Source organism: Papaver somniferum, chromosome 5, assembly GCF_003573695.1.
Source record: "Papaver somniferum cultivar HN1 chromosome 5, ASM357369v1, whole genome shotgun sequence".
Classification (NCBI taxonomy): domain Eukaryota; kingdom Viridiplantae; phylum Streptophyta; class Magnoliopsida; order Ranunculales; family Papaveraceae; genus Papaver; species Papaver somniferum.
In genome coordinates, this window is record NC_039362.1 from 14,387,635 (window position 1) to 14,407,427 (window position 19,793).

The following is a 19,793-nucleotide window of genomic DNA, read 5'->3' on the forward strand; positions in this document are numbered from 1 at the left end:
GCCAAAATGCATTCTTGATTTAGCATACTAAAGATAGTTTCAGACTAGATTAGGTCTAAGAAGTTGAATCGAAGCTATCCTTAAAGGGTGAAGATTGAATATTGAAGACTACAAGAAGACATCAATAAGTACTTCATCAACAAAGGTATGTTATTGATTTCATTTCTGTTCTTGTTCAATTCTACCTTTCTAATCTATCAAGACAAATGCTCACTCTATGGAACAATTCCAATGACGGTAAATGTACATTTATGTTTATATTCTTGAGGTTATTTGATTCATGACCTTGGATACAATAACCTTTATTCTTATAAAGAATCTCGTGTTATAGTGAATGAGCTTACGAATCCAACGAGCCAAGAATCACTCAATTCCGAGTTATAACGATGAAGTTATGAGTGATTTATTAAAGTTCATTATGGGCTGTTTGTAGTGGTTCATGGACTTGGGCCCAATTCGTGACTAAAAACTATTTTTGGACAAGTTGGTGATGTTCCTTGTCTAGGCAAGATGGCCATTATTTCAAACATATTTGATTACCATATTAAAGTGTTTGTGATAACTTTTAATTCCTGTCTAAGTTAAAATGTGATTTATTCACATAAATAAATATTTGCTAATTAATTATTTATGCATATTATTTATAACTTAGGAAAGACTCCCATATTTAGGAGAGTCTTGAAAAAGGAAAATAGTTTTGCTTAGCTTCCAAGCTATTGTTCACTATAAATAAAGGGTTTGTGAGTTTACACGTTTTTCATCCCCTTTAGGAAATTTGGCGTAAGCTTTGCAGGTTGTTTCCATGTCTTCTGTTCTTCGTGAACAAGAGTGAGATAAAAGTCTTTGTATTGGGGATCACAAAGCCAAGTTGGATTTAATCTTCGTGATTGATAACACAACTTGTAATCTAGGTTTTTCACCTCTTGTTTATTCTAAGGTTTTCTCTTCTGATATAAAACCATTCAAGAGTTGTTGATCATAAACCCTAGGTTTGATAGATTTCAGTTTCTGATCGTATACCAACACTTGTTAGTCGAAATTGGAGACTAGAAAGAAAAACTTCGATTGAGGCATCTCGTAAAAATCCTTGAGAAGTTTTAAACAAGATATCTCTAGATTTATTCTAGTTGTTTTTGTTGTAGAATTATTAGGGTTTTCTTAACTTGGAAATTGATCTTTGGAATCACCCAAGTTTACTTACGGAAACCAGGTTTACGGACTCCTTGTGCGTACGTATACTGATTGTAAGTTAAAACCCTAATCTACAAGTTTGTTTTGATATTACTTTTACCTAGTAATTATTTTTATCAAAATAAACATAAGATTTCCAAAACCTTGATTTACATCTAAAGGGAAATCAAACCGGTGTTTTGTGCAAAAAAAATATCAAATTGTATCAATCGTGTTGGTGTATCTTCTAAAGAGAACTTTGGGTTCTTCTAGAAGATTGGTGTGAAGAGTTCGTAAAGAGAATCGGTATTCTGCTAGGAGTTTTACAAGTGCTGAAGAAGGTATTACATCTAGTCTGAATAGGTAGTAGGAAATTGGTGTAACAACTTATAATCAGTGTGTGTTTATTCTGGACTAGGTCCCGGGGTTTTTCTGCTTTTTCGGTTTTCTCGTTAACAAAATTTTGGTGTTTGTGTTATTTCTTTTCGGCATTATATTTTATTATATAATAGAAATATCACAGGTTGTGCGTTAAGATTAATCAGTTCTTGTATCCGGCCTTTGGGTGGTTGAGTGAATTGACTGACACTTGAACATTGGTCTTTGGTACCATTCAAGTTAATCCTCTTATATCCAATCGGGCTCGCAAATTCCTATTTGCTGATTGCAGATTGAATCAATAGATAGAGATATAAAACTCTTCGATATACTTTTTATAGATTGTGTCTAACTGTCTAGTTGATTCTCTTGAAAGTATATTGGAGTTTTTCTATTCAGATTGCCAAATGAAATATTGGGTGTGGTTGTTAGACCCCCGCTTTTTCACGTTGCACATAGCTATGTGTAATCACAATAATGGTTATTCCAAACTCTAGTTATTCTTATAAACAAAACAAGAAGATAGAAGATTTACTAGATGTTAAGACTTTTGAAGAATTATTTATCGTCCCCGAACTCCTTGTCGTCAACAGCCATTGGGACATAAGGTTCATGAAGATAGGAGTTAATATCAATAAACCTTCTCGACTGATGTCGAACCAGGGCCTTCTGAATCTCATGAGTCTTAAACACAAAAGTATTTATTTGATGAATCTCCTTTTGCATCTCCTTCGACACTTCAAGAACATCAGAAAACTTCTGAGAATTTGAAGGAACAACTCTAGGCTTTCTCACAGTCCTTCTTTTTCTTTTCAATATTGGAGCTAACGGAGATTTCTCTTTTTCCTTCATGATTGATGTCTTGACAATCATATTAACATCCTTTCCATCAGAAGACATGGTACTTGGAGCATCCATAGACGAATGGGTCTGCGAGAGAAAATCACAATATCAACAAGTGGTCTTGATATAAAAAGAAGTTTCAAGGAAGGAAAAAGGAATGTAGGTTTAACCTTTAACAGGTTCGTGCACGCACAATTCTGAACCCTAAAGAGAGTAGAATTATCGAGAATAACCCTCCTTTATTGATAGACACAAAACTAAGAAAAGAGGAAAAAAAAAAACTTTTCTTAAAATCCTGAGAGGTACACAATCTTGTCTCTTTTGATCAGGCACATGAGACAGGATTTATAAATCAACACAATCAAGTTGTGCTTCGGTGAACAACCATTTGTCCACCATTTTCCTCTTGAGAGGGATCCACAGACCTCTGTCTATCAAAGCGACTTGACCATACTTTCTTCTCTAATGTCCTTGGTCTATCCTTGGAAACTAACTTCTTAGACGAAGATAAAATTCCACATACCTCAGCTGTCTTCTGAGCAAGTTTAAGCTTATTTGCTAATTGATTTGCTCTTCGTTGAAGTTTGTTGACGTGCCTCAATTGGTGTTTGTACTTGTAACACTTTGAAATTTCATGACCCTTTAGAGAACAGTACGAGCACGTCAATCTAGAATAAAAATCAGGCTTCTGAGATGTGCAAGCATCTAGACACATGGTTGAACCTGAAACATTACATATAGAGTTTCCAAGAAAAGGGTCAATTTTTTCTTCCAGATTAGTTGGGTTTTCTTCTGAAAGAATATCAAGATTGATGTATGTATTGCCACAATTATCAAAATCAATATTTTCACCAAAAAGTGCAACACTTGATTTTTCGTCTTCATTAGAATCATAGCTGTCAGACATTTCATCAAGAGTTGCAGCAAAACCATTGTTCCTAGTGTATTTTCTACGATTTGGACACTCGTTTGCAAAATGACCAAATCCTTTACACTTAAAGCACTGAGGCATATCCTCGTCATCAATTTCATCAATATCCCTATTTTTAGGAGGAACACGATTATGAGGTTTGACTGATGCTTTAGGCTTATCTCTGAAGAAGCGTTTACTTCTCTTCAACAGAAGATCTCTAAACTGTCATGTGATCATCGAGACCGATTTGTCAAAATCTTCATCTGATGAATCAGTCTCAGAGTGATCGTATTCAGAGATATACAATTTTTTACTTTTATCAAGTAATTTAGTGTCCTTTAGTGCTTTGAATGAAACATCCTTAGATTTGGATGAATGCTCATGATCAAAGATATTAAGCTTCCCAACCAGAGTATTTATGGAGAGATTATCTAGGTTATTTCCCTCAACGATGGCATGCTTTTTAGAATCGTATCTAGATGGCAGCGATCTGAGAATTTTCATCACAATGTCCTTTTCAGTAATAGTCTTACCCAATGCAAAAGATGCATTAACAATTTCAGACACTTTGTGATTAAACTCATCAAATGTTTCTTCATACGACATACGAAGGTTTTCCCAATCGGAATTAAGGTTTTGAAGCCTAGATTCTTTTTCACTGGTATTACCTTCGAATACAGTTTCTGATATATCACACGCTTCTTTAGACATAGTGCAATTTGACACATGGTGCTGAAGATTTGGGGTAATGGCATGTATTATGGCATTCAAACGGTTGGAATTTTGCTTTGCAGCAAGTATCTCGGCAGGGCTGTATTCACCAATATCCTTGAGAATGTTTACATATCCAACTGTCACAACGGGAGCATTATAGCCATTAATAACATATACCCATGACTGAAAATCACGTGCTTGAAGAAAAGCTCGCATAGAAATTTTCCACCATAAGTAATTAGACCATCGAAGACTGGTGGTACGTTGATAGAGATAACACCTCAGTCCATAGAGTCAGATCGCTACAGACACAGACTTGTAAGGTCTTGAACGTGTTTGCCTCCTCTGATACCAATTGAAAAAACGGGAGTACAACAACCACACCCAATATTTCGCTTAGCAATCTTTATGGACAAACTTTAATATACTTTCAAGAGAATCAATAAGACTCAATCTTAATAAAGTATATCAAAGAGTTATATCTCTCTTTATCGATTCAATTCTTACTCAAGCAAATAGAAATCTGCGAGTATAATTGAATACAAGAGAAATCACTTGAACGGTACCAAAGACCAATGTTCAAGGATCAATCAATTTCAATCAACAACCAAAGGTCGGATTTCCAATTGATTGATTCAAACGCACAACCTGTGATATTTCAATTATATAACAAAATATAATGCGGAATAAAAATAACACAGACATCATAATTTTGTTAACGAGTCTAACTTTGGTATGGACTGTAGTTGAACCCCAATCAATCTCACACTGATTCAAGGTACAGTTTCACTCCTTACGTCTCTGATCCCAGAAGGATACTACGCACTTGCTTCCCTTAGATGATCTCACCCATAACTAAGAGTTGCTACGACCCAAAGTCGGAGACTTTTAATAAACAAATCTGTATCACACATAAAAGTATACAGAATAGATAAATCTGTCTCCCACAGATAAACCTACAAGTTTTTTTCCGTCTTTTGATAAATCAAGGTGAACAGGAACTAATTGATAACCCGTACTTATATTCCCGAAGAACAACCTAGTATTATCAATCACCTCACAATAATCTTAATCGACGCGGCGAAAGAAGATATTGTGGAATCACAAACGATAAGATGAAGATGTTTGTGATTACTTTTCTATTTTCCTATCGGAGATAAATATCTCAAGCCAATCGTTACTATTGTACTCAACACGATAGATTCAGCAAGATCAAATCACACAACTACGAGAAATTAGTATCGGTCTGGCTTCACAATCCCAATGAAGTCTTTAAGTCGTTAACCTGATTTAAGAATAAAATCTAAGGTTAAAGGAAAATCGACTCTAGCTAATACAACTAGTATCACACAGGAGGTGCGGGGATTAGGTTTACCAATTGCTAGAGTTCTCCTTTATATGGTCTTTCAAATCAGGGTTTGCAATCAATGTTAGCTTGGTAACAAAGCATTAAATATTCACCGTTAGATGAAAACCTGATTAGATTCAAGCTAATATCTTTCAACCGTTAGATCGAAACTTAGCTTGTTACACACAAATGAAATGTACTACTTTGGGTTTATGTAACCGTACCCAAACATGAACATTTTGTTGGTTCAATAGTAGTTAACTAAATGGTTAGCCATATGAGCACTTTCATATCAACCATGTTCTTCTTCACCATAACTAGTTCAAATGACTCAAATGAACTAGTTCGAGAGTTGTTCAATTGCAAGGAAATCTTATGTAACTACACTAGACACAATCAAAGCAAAAACGATTTGATTCACGCGAGTCGGTTCATGAACTATATAGCCATGGTTTGCATTTAGCATTCCTTAGTTAATATGAATAAGTTCACAAACAATCGTTTTTAGATATAACCAACTCAAGTTCGCAAACTTAGTTCGCGGACTTAAGTTCCCGGAAGGAGTTCACAAACTCCAGCAGATATTCTCGGGTCGAGAACTTCCGCAAGTTCGCGGACTTAGCTCACGGCACTATTCGGGTTTTCTTGATCAACAAATTTCGCAAACTTTAGTTCAAGGAAAAAGGACTTATACATATATGTGTTACCACACAATGCTTATATCCATGATTGGTTATATAATCTAAACTCTCATTTCACAAACCATTTTTCGTCAAAGCAATTTTCAAAGTGATTGAAACATAACATAACTTTCATCACTAGGTAAAGATGAACTTGACCAAAGAAAAAGCTTACCAACACATATTTCAAGAAATAGATAGGCGAGATAAACTCGGCACGAAATAGCAAATGTGTATAATCAAAGTCTATATAGCAAAACGACTTTTATCTCAAAATAGGAGATAAAGTAGATAGACTTTTGAGTGATAGATAAGTTCAAGTCTCCACATACCTTTTAGTCGAAGAAGATCCACCAGTTCCTTGAGTAGTCCTTCGTCTTGTATGATGATTGCCATGGAGTTCTTGAGCTCAACTACACTTTCTATCCTATTCCGAGACTTAGCTATAATAGACTAGAAATCAAGACTTATAGTTTTGATCACTAACATTGACAAACATGCTGGAGATAGCAACGCATGCGAGTTCGACCGAGAAATGCTCTAACACTCTTATTACTTAGTGTTCAAGTATTTTCCTTCATACTCGGGGTGAGATCCCAAGCCAAAATATTCCATAAATATTTTCTTTGATATTTAGAATTTATGTGTCGTTCGCATCCCAGTGGATACACACATCTCTGGTTTCCATATTGGTAAAGTATATTATTTATGCTAGCTAATATAGAGTTTTCATCCAAGAGAGACTTCGGTATATTAGTTGATTACAGTTGGAATATTTATAAAACCTAAAGTAGACATTTATTGCATATCTTTTGTATTTTTGGGTTTGGTAATTCCTTATTGTTCAAATTAACTTGGTCACTACAATTAGTGATGTTTGTCATTCTTGCAAACTTATCCCGGAACATACGGAACTTCAAGTTTGTGCGAGGAAGCCCACTAGCAGTATTCGCGTAATACTCACTAGAGATAAGAGTATCCTAATTACATGAATCTCTTACGTACGCTTTGTTTACAGAATTCTTTGGGATCATAAAGATTCTAGTAGTACAGTTGGTGGAAACTATATCATATTGTTATTTACTTTTTGGTTATTGATTTGATTGACTAACGGTGTGTTGAGCCTTGATAATTCTAGTTTGTTTATTCTATGTTTTTTCTCTTATGATATAAGGTCACTCTAATTTTTTCAAGGATCAACAATTTCAGATATGCTATATTACATCTAGATATGAAGATAGGACTTGTGATCATCCATTGTTAACATACTTAACTATTTGCATGATCGATCATAAGTGTAATCAAGTTTTTGGTGAAGGTACTTTGAAGACTGGAATATTTTCCTTTTTGGCAATCTAATCTTTGTGATAACTTTGTGCAAACTTAATTGACTAGGATCTGACAAACTCATTTATCGTGTATTGACTTTTGTAGCTTTTTGTATAGATCGACAATCTATCACTTGGTGTTTATTTTTAGAAACTGAGTTTGATATATTGTGAACTAAGATTAATCTTGATCTTTGTTTATTTAACTGCTACAATAGAGTTTATATTGATCAAACAAAAGCTACTTGGTAACTCAATTTATCTCTGATAACTTGTTGATCTGGGAGATTAAATAGAATGGTTACTAAAATAGAGTAGTCCTTTACAGTTTCGGAATAAAATCCAAAGGAGTTGAATTATATAAGTATTCACAGCAGGTGAAGCAACTTAAGATAGTAGAATATATCTTAGGGCTCATGTAAGTATATCAGATTGGTAGTTAGCGCAGGGATACTGAAGGAACCGAGTAACTTGGAGTTAGTTTACTTGGTCTCAACTTTACGAAGTTGGTTGGTTTTTGTATAACATCTAAATGCTGAGAGTATCCAAAATTATACTAGGTCTCAGGGTTTTTTTGCATTTGCGATTTCCTCATCAACAAAATCTTGTGTCGTGTGATTTACTTTACTTCCGCATTATATTGCTTGTTTTTATTATTAAAGTAAATACATTGTGCGTTAATAAAATACTTGGTTTGGTCCCACAGTTTAGTCAGTTTCGAACTTACGCCATAAACCAAGTGTACATCTTGTGGTTGTTATCTTCTTCACAGTCTCTGTCTATATTAAATCACACTAGGTATGTCTTGAATAGTTTGGTATTGAAAAGATTATGGTTTACTTGGTACACTCATCATTTCATTTGGTATTAGATCCAGCAAACACGCTAAATATCTAACAATTTGTGTTTGGTGCAATCTAACATACTAAGACGGAAATCAAAACATGAGTGTGGAAAAACCTAAAGTTGATTCGATTAATGCGTGACATGATTTTAAAAGTTTTGTATTAAAACCTGATAAAATCCTTTCATCAAACTCAATGTAAAAATCTTCATGAAATTACCTCAAGTGAATCTACTAGACAAGTTCATCTTGATAAGGATATAGAAATTGTTGATAATTGAGAAACACGCCTAGAAAAACAATTGGATGAAATTTCAGTTGACTCGGATATTGATCGAGATTTTGATGAGTATATCTCATAGTACAGTAAGCTACTGTATCCATTAATAAAACTGACAACCTATGATTTTATTTTTCTTCTGACTTCTTTTTTATCGAGAAATCAATAAATTTAGAAAGATCTTAGAAAGTCATGATAATGGTTATTTCCTCACTAAATCTGTTCTTATAGACTGTGAAGAAGATCTATATTCAAAGAACTTAGAAAGTGAAAATCTGTATAGAGATCTCTATTTGCTGAAAAATAAACTTACTGAATCTAAAATGATGACTAACTCTCTTCAAATGAGCTTTGTAGATAAAGAAGTTACACATCTCTCTTGAGAAAAACTCCTTAAGGTTGATCTAATTGGTGCTCTTTTATAATCAATACGCTAGAAGAGAACTTGAAAAAGTTCAATAATAAATCAAACAAAATAACCTCAATGTTAGAAGTAAGTATAAATTATCGTGATACTGAGGATTGGAAGGGAATAGATGCTTCAAAATACTAGCAATAAGGTAAAATCCGTCAAGGCTAGAAACTCTTCTCAACCACAGGCTTCCATTGATGTCAAAGTTGCAACATCGTTGAACAAAGATATGAAAGATAAAACTCTTCAAGCTCCTATGCAGGTGGATCCACAAAAAGGTAACATGAAAAATCACATTCCTTATGTTACGAAGCATTGCTTTTATTCTGGGAATAAAGAACACTTACAAAAGGGATCAAGGCTCGTAAGATACAAGATGCGCTTGCTTTTGTATTAAATAAATTGGTTATGATTCTCCCCTAAATAACTCAGGTCGTTATTGTCCAAATTTTAGGCAAAATAATAATTATAATGATAGATCAAGGGTTTCCTATCAATGCACAAAAAAGTTATCTCATAATTGCCTGAATAATAAAAAGAGAAGTAGCTCTATAAATGCGAAGACAATGTATGATGTTTCAAATTCGATAAAGGTTGTTACACGAGTTAACCAAAAGGGAAACCACCCTAATGGTATGAAAGAGAAATCAGCGGTTTCTAAACTTGTTTATAAATTGGTTCCTAAGTCTACCATATGGGTTACCTAAGAAAAAGCAGAAGTCAGTCACAAGGATGACACTCAAATGATAAATGTTTGTAACAATGTTTATGAAAGTCTCTTTCAAAGACTAAAGAAAGATCTCAATATTTCCTAAAGTTCCTTGTACCAATGCTTGTTGTGATCACAAGTCAAGGAAGAAAAACAAGACCAAGAAAAAGAGAAATCAAACCAAGCAAAATTGAACTGGCTAGGCCCGAGTGTTTTTCTGAATTTGTCATTTCCCCATTAACAAAATCTTGTGTGAAAACGCAAGGGATCCAAATACATCACCAAATTTTTCGTTTGGCAACCTATATGCATGGACAAAACCTAATACAATTGCAAGTTAATGATGCTTGACAATATGTATATAGAGTTTATATCTATATCTCTTCCCAATCACTAATATTTACTAAGCAGTCTGCGAACCTGATTGTTAAGAAGAGTACGTGTAGGATCTCAAAAATAAATATCCAAGATCAATTTCGTATCCAAATAACTAACCGGAATTATGCCAAGTAATAAACTTGTTATCTATCTTTCAAGATACGAATTCTACAAGAAACAAGTCTCCCAACCAATGAGAATTAGATGGACGTGTCTACTAAGATTTAATACATACTACTTGCATAAATCCTATTATATTGATAAACAATGGAATGCGGAAAAGGAAAAACATAATACACCAAAAATTTTGTTAATGAGGAAACCACAACTGGAGAAAAAAGCCTAGGACCTCATCTAGATTTGAACACCAACTTGTATTAAGCCGCTAAAGACACTATCCTAATATCATATTTCGGAATGGAATGTAGTTGAGACCAAATCTACCCTCCAAGCAATTTAGTTATAGTCGCGCTCCTTACGTCTCTTAAACCTCGCAAAGCTCCACGCAATCGATTCCCTTAGTTGACGTCCTTTACATCCTAAGAGTTACTTCAACCTCAATGAAGACTTTTGATACCAATCTGCCTCTAACGGATATGTTTATTTTATTTCTCTTTAGGTCAAAGATCAGGGCTTGAAAATCTGTTTGAGATAGACAAAGCTAGTAAACCTCACAATCTAGAACATTTGCACTCACTTAGATGAGAATCCTGAATCTTTTACTACCTCTCAAGAACAATCTTCAAAAAAATCATTTAAGATTAAGTTTTAGATATCTATCTTGTGGAATCACAAAGTCTGAGACGAAGAGAACTCTGCGATTTCTATATATTTTTCCTGAAAGAGATTACGAGAACCTCGATAACAAAAAAACCAAGATCAGGATACACGAACTAGCTCCTAAATCCATGGATTAGTTTTTTACGGCCGATTCACGGTAAAGATAGACATATCTGGATTCACGAATCCCCAAAGCGAAGTCTTTTAATCATAAACCTAATTACATTTCTCAGAGGAAACCAAGGTTCATAGAGGACGACTCCAGCTATCAACTAGGAAAAAAAATGCCAGGATTGAATGTCCCGGTTAAAAGAGCATCTCTACTTATAGATTTTCCAGACTGAGGGTTGCTTAGGTTTGAAGCTAAGATGACTTGATAATCAAGAAAAAGCTTTCTCTATATAGATGAAACTCTAATTAGAGTTTCAATTAAAACATGTGATAATCAATCTTGAAAATACAAATGGAAGAATATACACAGTGGTCCTGTTACGGAACCATGTATAATGACCATTCTGATTTGGAAAATATGCCTTCCGAACTGTAAGCAAGTTGATGTTCATTTACGCATTCAAGAGTTTAATCATGATGCACACACATAAGTATTTTAGTGATAACATATTTAAAAAATAAGTCTTTGAGCATCTACTAAATTCTAAACTTGAGAACCCTAGCCAGAGGTTAACCATGCCAAATTATTATCACTATTTTATTTTATTTTATTTTATTATATATCTTTGGTCTTTTTAGTATTTATAATTACTTAATCAAATAAATTATTTTTAGCTTTTACAGTTACTTAATCAAATGCCATTTTATTATTATTCAGTGTTCAATTTCAATTCGTTTTCTTCCCAGTGTTTTTTTATATTTTCCTTTTTATCAATGCTATTTAATATCTTAATTTATGATTTTTGGACTCGTTATAGTTAATCTATATTGTAATTTTATTTTTATTTTATTTGTATCTTTCTTTTTAAAACTATTATTATTATCTTAAAAAACCTGGCTTAATTGGGGTATACCCAGATTAATTGGGGCATACCCAATTTTAAGTGGACTTTTTTTAAAGATTTTTGGGGGAGTCCTAATGGGTAAGATACAAAAATACCCTCACCCTTTATAATCCTATTACCCTAAATCAGGTTTATTATTTTCATTTCATCTTCCTTCTTCTCTTCTTCTTCTCCTCCAAAACCATACCGACTCTCTTCTTCCTCTCCATCAAAACTCAAAACTCGTCGATTCGAAAACTATGATTAATCTTCAACAATGGATCCGCCAAGACGTAAAGCTACTCGTATGAAAGACGTTAATCGAAAACCCAATGAGTATAACCCTGGAATTGCAAGTTTGGTTCAAAAGAAAGTGAAGAAAAAAATAGTTGAAGAAGAAGAATTCGTAGCCGTTGAAACACGAGAAATGACGCGATTAAGAAAATAAGGGCATACTTAAACTCACTCTAGTACTTTAATTTCATGTTTGCATGTCAAATTAGGTCAGAAAAATCGAAATTGTGAATTGGCGTTTGCGACACCGGCAAGGTATTATGTTATCGACCTTGCCGACTTTTCATATTTAGGGTTTGGCCGGCAGGCTCTTAGGTTGAATATCTTGCCGGCTGTTGAATATCTGTAACTAGTACTTGCAGGGTCGGCAAGTTATTCAAACTAAGACCTTGCCGGCGGCAGTTTTTTTTTAAGCCGGGTTGGTTATATATTTTTACCTTGCCGACTATATTTCATTTTTTTGGTGTCTCATGATGCCTTGAATTTTAAAAGTCGGAATGGTATTTGGATAAAACCATGCCGTTTGTGTGTTAGCCGGAAATGTGTGGGTAGTGGACCTTGCCGACCGGTTTTGTGGAAAATCCTTGTATACAATGTGTTCATATTTGTTATTAGCCGGCAGGTTATGTGAATATTACCCTGTCGGCCTCTGTTTAGCCGGCATGCATTATTTAGTCGACCCTCCCGACTTTTGTGTAGCCGGGAAGGTTGTATTTGTCGACCCTGCCGACTTATGTATTTTTTTCTTAATCGCTCTTGTTCAGGTTGCAAAAGGCAAAGAATAAAGCTCTGAAATCTCTTAGTCCTCCTTCAATACCTCCTCGTGTTGGTGAAAAACTCTTGACTTCAACACATAGAGGGGCATACGTTGTTCCGGGAACGCTTTTGATCCGTGTATCGAATGATTCTGAACCACCATCGGAACACGATGATTCATATGAGACTCCAGATGAATACCAATCAATTTCATCTGGTATAAGAGGTGATGATGATGATGTTGATGAAAGAACACCGGCTGCTGGAAGAGGTAACAATGATGATGATGATGGTGATCAAAAAGTGCCTAATGTTGGAGGAGGTGAGGATGATGATGATGATGGTGATGGTAATGGAGATAAAGATAAGGATATCGAAGATGAAATTGTTGAAGAGGCAGTGGAAGAAGAAGAAGAAGGAGATGGATATGGAGAACAAACTCTAGCTATGGTTCAACAAACCGAAGCTTCAACTTCAACTGAAATCGGAAAGAAGAAGAGGGTGATCACTAAACCAGCTAATTCCCACATGCCTCCCCCTCACTTGATGCTTACACTGAAAGAATGTGAGCTTCCAGGGGGACCCTAAGAGATGGTGGAGATGTTCTTTTTGGATACAAAGACTCATGGTCATGTACGATCCATAATACTATGGTAAGTAATCTCAATCCGTCTTTGTTTTTTATTTAAGTGTGTATCTATCTTAAATTTGCGTCAAGTGTTTGTATTTCTTTCCATTTTTTTTTTTTGGTATTTAGGATCACAAGCATGTCGTCCGTCTCATGAGGCGCCAAGCTTCATCTTCAGTGACTAAGACTAGGAATCTTGAGGATGAATGTGAGGAGGTGAAATTTATTGTCAAGAACTCCGGGTTGTGGCCTGTGGTGGAGAGTTCGAATATTGAGCATGATAGAGTTATTGTATCTGCATTCTGTGAGAGGTTCTACGGAGAGACTGATACAATGTTATTCCCATTCAGTGAGATGGCGATAACTCCCGATGATGCTCATCAGATTCTAGGCCTCGAGGTTGAGGGAAAAGCAGTCAGTGAGGGCTTCGATGATGATTTTTCTTTCAAGGATATTTATAAATTGAGCCAGAAATTATTCGATTGGAATCAGACTGAGACGAAGTCTATACTTGAGAAGAAGGATGGTCGTCTAAGCAGGAAGATTAATCTGAAGAAATTGAGGGACACATTATGTGACACCAAGAAAATCTTCGATAAGGAAGGAAGGGTGAACCCGGTGTGAATCAATGCTACCGCGTCATCTTATTTGCTATACGTCCTGGGCAAATGTATCTTCCCCGACAGTTCCGGAAGCTTGGTCGACGCCAGTTATATGCAACTATTGGATCCCTTAGATAAGATGTGTGAGTATTCTTGGGGTACTGTGGAGGTCGCCTTCTTGAACAATGAGTTGACAAAGGGTTCTAGGGCACTCACTGCGCAAGTTAACGGAAACATATGTATCTTTCAGGTAATTTTATTGTCTACATCATTTATATTTGCAAAATTCTCGTAAGATAAGATTCTTACTAAACTGTGTGTTTGCATAGGTTTGGATATATGAGCACCTCCCTTCTTTGGTGAAATCCAACTCCTACATCAAAGTAGATGAGAATGTTGTGATTGATAAGCCAAGAGGGCAAAGATACAGTTTTAAGGGTGGTCAGGATAAGGAAATGCCGAAAAATCTTATCAAACTCCGAATTGCCATCGACGAATTGACTGCAGATGATGTGTTATTTGATTCGTATCGAGATGCTAGAAATCAAGGTTTAATCCAAATGAGAGATGAAGTTGCATTATACTATGGACCCTTAATGACTGCGGATGGTGGATACTCAATGTACGATCCACATCGGGTAATGCGACAATTGGGTTACGTCCAAGAAGAACCTCATTTCGATGAATATAAGTCGTTCTTTACTGTGTTAAAGGCTAACTGCTCCACGTCCCAAAACATTATTAACGTCGCTTACGATCCACCGCCAAGTCAAGAACATTGGGACAATAGACGCGGCCGTATCATCGATGTGAGTCTTTTGGACAAGGTGACCTAAGGTAATGAAGCTAGTGAGAAATACATGACGTGGTACTAGGGTTGGGCTCGTCCTACTGTGATTAGGAAACCGACTGCTTAAGAACTGGCTCGTATCAAGAAGATGGCATGAAAGACCCGGCAACAAGTCTTAAGTTCTTTGTAAGTATTTTAGAATTGCTCTTACTGTTTTAATATTATATTATCGAATCATTCTATTAATTTTTTGTTGTTTAGTTGAAAATAGAAGGAGCAGTTGAAGACCTTTGTGAAGGTGTTGTGTTGCGCGAAAGACAGAGGAGAGCCTTTGTCGATTGAAGAGAAAAGCAAGCACATTGACTATGCTTGAAATATTGACAATGAGGATACCCATGAACTGTTCAAGCAAGTTGATGTTGAAGTAAAGAAGGAAGAAAAAGCCATGAGGGAAGCACAAGCCAAGATGAATGCTGACAAAAAGAGGGCTCGCAGTGGTCGTGGTGGTGAAGGTAGTAGTAGTGGTGGTGTTCCTAAACGGGTCGGGGTCGTGGTCGTGGTCGTGGTGGTGAATGAATGCAGTCTCTAGTTTATTTCTGGTTAACGGTTCGACAAATGTTTTTTTAAGGTTTATCGGACATGTTTTCGTATTTTGGACAACAAGTGTTGGATTTCTAGTTGTTGAATGAATGGTTTTTTTAGCTATGTAAAGTTTCAATACATATGCCGACAACACCAGGGCCGACAAGGTTTTGAACTGTCAGACTGCCGGCCCTGACACCAGAAATTATTTGCATACCAGGGTCGGCAGGGTAATCAGATCAAAACCTAGCCGGTTGTTAAGAAGCCGACAAGGTATTATATTATCGATCCTGTCGGCTATGTGTTGCAGAAGATACCTTCTCCTGATGCCTAAAATCATCATAAAGTCGGCATGGTTAAAATTATGTTCCCTCCCGACCACTTAACAGCCGACACTCTAGTGACCAAATACCATTCCGACGGTTAAACAGAAAATTGCATGAACTCCTGACGCCTAAAAGTCATAAGGTCGGCATGGTAAGAAAATTCTACCCTGCCGGACGTATCGTAGCCGGCATGTATTGACCAAATATAGTTCCGGCGGATAGACAGAAGAAAATGTTCTCTTGATGCCTAAAATAATCATAAGGCCGAAATGGTAACAAAATTCCGACCCTGCCGGCCGGACTTAGTCGGCAAACTAGGGAAAACAAACTGTGCCGGCAGTTTTAAAATTCAAATTTTTTGCAAGTACAATTGCATTGATTCACTTGTACTTATGCACTATAACGGCCAAATTTGGGCACCATCATATAAATACACTACTTATTTCCGCAAAACAACACACAACCATTTGCATATACTCTCCAAAGCTCATATCATTATACACTCCATCTAACTCACCCAATAGCTCTCTACATATAACAATGGATTCATTTGATTCTAATGAAGATTTGGCAATCACCAAAGCTTGGTATGCGGAAAAACGACTTAGACGTCAATCATCCGAAAGGGTGGATTCCACAACCTTTTTGGCTAGGGTACACAACAAATTTATCCAAGAGTTTGGGAATCCTAATGCAAGAAGTGTTCAACAAGTCCATGAAAAGCATTTAGTCATCGAAAACGCGATACTTGCTTTTGTAGCTCTCCAACCTCGGATTTTTAACACTCACCCCTTCACCTTGTCTATTGCACAATTTGTAAGTAATTTTGTGGTTTTTTTTTACGTAACCCATGTTGTTTTATCTTCCAATGAAACACCACTAACAAATGTAAGTTTGTTTTTGTGTTTTTGTAGCATGAAGTTGTGAAAGCGCGCTACTTGGAGGAAAAGGGGGAATCATTCGCGTTCGATGCAAGTTATCACTTCTTGGCGGAAAGAATCCCGGAGGATAACCCGGACTACTTAGATGTTGTATCGTCTTCAGAGGAGGAAGATTGATGGCTTTAGAAGTTTTTGTATAGGTTTTGTGGGTAAACCTCTATGTAAACCCTCACGAGACTATAACTCGTCCATTAGGGTCGCCTAAGGGTTCAAAGGCTTGATGCACATGCTAAGTGCATTCGTTTTTCCGTCGACAAGGAGTTGTATTTTATGTTTCAATCAATGTAGTAACCAAAATTGCATGAATAAAGTGAATTGCATCTTCCCATATTCTGTTTTCTGTTTGGTATGAGTACAAGTCGGCAAGGTTATAAGTCCTTATCATGCCGACTACATGTCAGCCGGCAGTGTTATACATTATGTGTATGCCGGAGATATGATATCCGGCATGGTAGGAAATATTTACATGCCCACCGTAAGATTGCTGGCCCAAGATAGTCGGTGTATTCTTCATTCAAAGACCATTCTGGCCTAAAAAGGGCCGGCATTTTCTTCATCCAAGGACCATGCCGGCTGTATTTGGTCGGCATGTTATTCAAACGTCGACCATGCCGGCGAAACATAGCCGACACCTTATTCAAACGTCGACCTTGCCGACCATTCACATTTTCAAAACCAAATTTTTTGATGGAAATCGAACTCATAAAACGGATTAAAGGTTTAATCTACTGAACTCATAATTTCAAAATTTAAACTAAACTCAATTAATTAACCTAATCATAATTTTTAGTGTTAATTAAACAAGGACATATTAGCCATTTAGAAAATACAAGGTTAAGGGGTGGCTTATTTTACTTCATAATGTCTTGGGTTTTGTCTCATTAGGTATACCCCAATCTAGCCAGGTTACAAAACCATTTTTTTATTTTTCTAATTTTTTTATTCATATAATTTTTTATTTGTATGTTTTTTATTCTTAAAAGGTTTGAAATATACTATTCTTAATATATTCTTTTGTTTCATATATTTATAACTTTTATTTTTCTTTTAGCTAGATTTTAAAGTTAAAATTCCATACATGTATTATATCCATTTTATTTTCATGCCAGCCACTAAACATTGTACTACATGTAGTTCTAATGGGTGACATTTCAACTATGTGTAGTTGGCAATATCTTGCATTACTAATGTTGGCGGGAGAAACGACCACAAGAGCAAAGCAAGTGGGGGTTGGGAAAAACCTATATTTGGTATACCACTTGGGTGGGAAAACCAACTTTTGAGGTCGTGGAAAAATGGTTTATCGAGACAGATAGAGCCGACAGTAGATGACTGAGATGGTCGTTTTAACTTGGCAACAACTAGATTTTCACCCTATGAATGACACACCAATTCAAACACTAATACTCACATCAAAATTCAATCTTTTATTGAATTTTCTCCTCTAAAAGTACTTTTAATTTTTATACTAGTGTTTCAAATTCCTTAATTGAAATGTCTGAAAAAGCTATAACATTTTTTTGTGATATCAAACTTGAAGCCGTTGCTAATAAGATATGTGCTCATTTTAAAATAATTGAAAATAGTAAAAGGTAAGCATAGTGCAATTAGAAGTTAATCCAAGAAAATATTCTGCTAGAAGGCAGAGAACATCTCAAGTTTTGACGGTTAACAACTGAAGCTACAAAAACCAAAGGAAGATCGTTCAAGAACGCATTGAACGAAACATACGTGAAATGGAGATAACCAGGATGTCAAAGATTGTCCGACATTTTTGTTGAAGTCTTTATTTAAGTTTTTATTGTCTAAGTTTATATCTTGTAAAAAATAAGGCAGTAATATGAATGAGTTGGAAAATATTTAAAATTTAAAAGCTTGACTTCCATTTTTAGTTAATATGTGTTTATTATTACATTTATACTTACATTTAATTAACTTGGTTTGAAAACCACAAAATAACATCGTCATACATTAACAATGAAAAATACATTACATATTCTGATAAAAAAAATACATTAACAACGAAAAACAGAGTATTTATAGAGAATTCAAAACAGGTTGGATAAAATTAGCAACAATATTTTTAAAATTATCAACATATATAATAACGACTATATTTTTTCTGATACTAACGCACACAATTGAGCTTTTAAACACAAATTATCGAAAGCATTCTCAACCAAAACCGTGTATTCTAAAGCCAAAGGAAAACAAACATTATGTATGGAAGAAAAAGAGGTTTGTCCATTATGTTTCATGGATAATCTCAATATGATGCAATTCCCTTGAATGCATTCTAAATATCCACAAGAAGGTTATCGACGCATCAGAATGGTCATTGAATCACACCCTGAAAAGCTCGGGCGTTTGCAATGTAAAGATATCCTAACTGTCTTAAGGAACCACATATGTTAGATGATGTTATGAAGGTTAAATAAGATGAAGAAAGAATATCATCATTGTGCAAAAACTTGAAATTTAAAGCGAAATTTAATAAGTTTCATTACAAACAAGAAAATCACCAAAAATTTGTTTGTCGACAGGGAATTGGATGCTCAAAGCCTGGTTGCAGGATTATTTGGTACAATTATACAGAAGAAGACACATATGAAAAGCACTTCTGGAAATGTCATGTTTATTTTATAGTGGACTAGACTAGTTAAGTGCATGTACTGATTTACCATAAATTTATGTTTAATTTTTGCAGTTGTGTTATGTTTATTTAATCAACAAAGATGTCTTTGTATTTGCACCATCAATGTTCAATCATAATTGATTTGAACTTTCTCATTTTAAAGCAAACTACATTGGGTTAGAGCAAACTACATTACATTAAAGCAATTACTTTGGATTAAAACTATTTAACATTCATTAAACTAAATTATAAAACTAGTTAATTAACGTCCTCATTCAATGGTGGTGGAACATCTAGGAAGGGGTTGAATTTGTGGATATTCTTTTATTGGTAAATCCAGAAAAAGAATAAAGGGTTGCGTCAGCCGGGAGTCGAACCCGGCTCTATTGCTTGGAAGATAATTATCCTAACCGTTGGACTACAAACGCTTGTGGTTAAATTTGTGGAGCTCTCTAAGTTTAAACAAG

At 35.3% G+C, this 19,793-nt stretch overlaps 1 non-coding gene across 1 annotated transcript; it reads right to left on the minus strand.

The window, feature by feature from the left end:
• Positions 1–19,682: 19,682 nt before the first annotated feature.
• On the minus strand, positions 19,683–19,754 carry TRNAG-UCC. The gene has a single exon. It is a non-coding gene; the product is annotated as a tRNA-Gly (tRNA).
• Between the last annotated feature and the right edge of the window lie 39 nt (positions 19,755–19,793).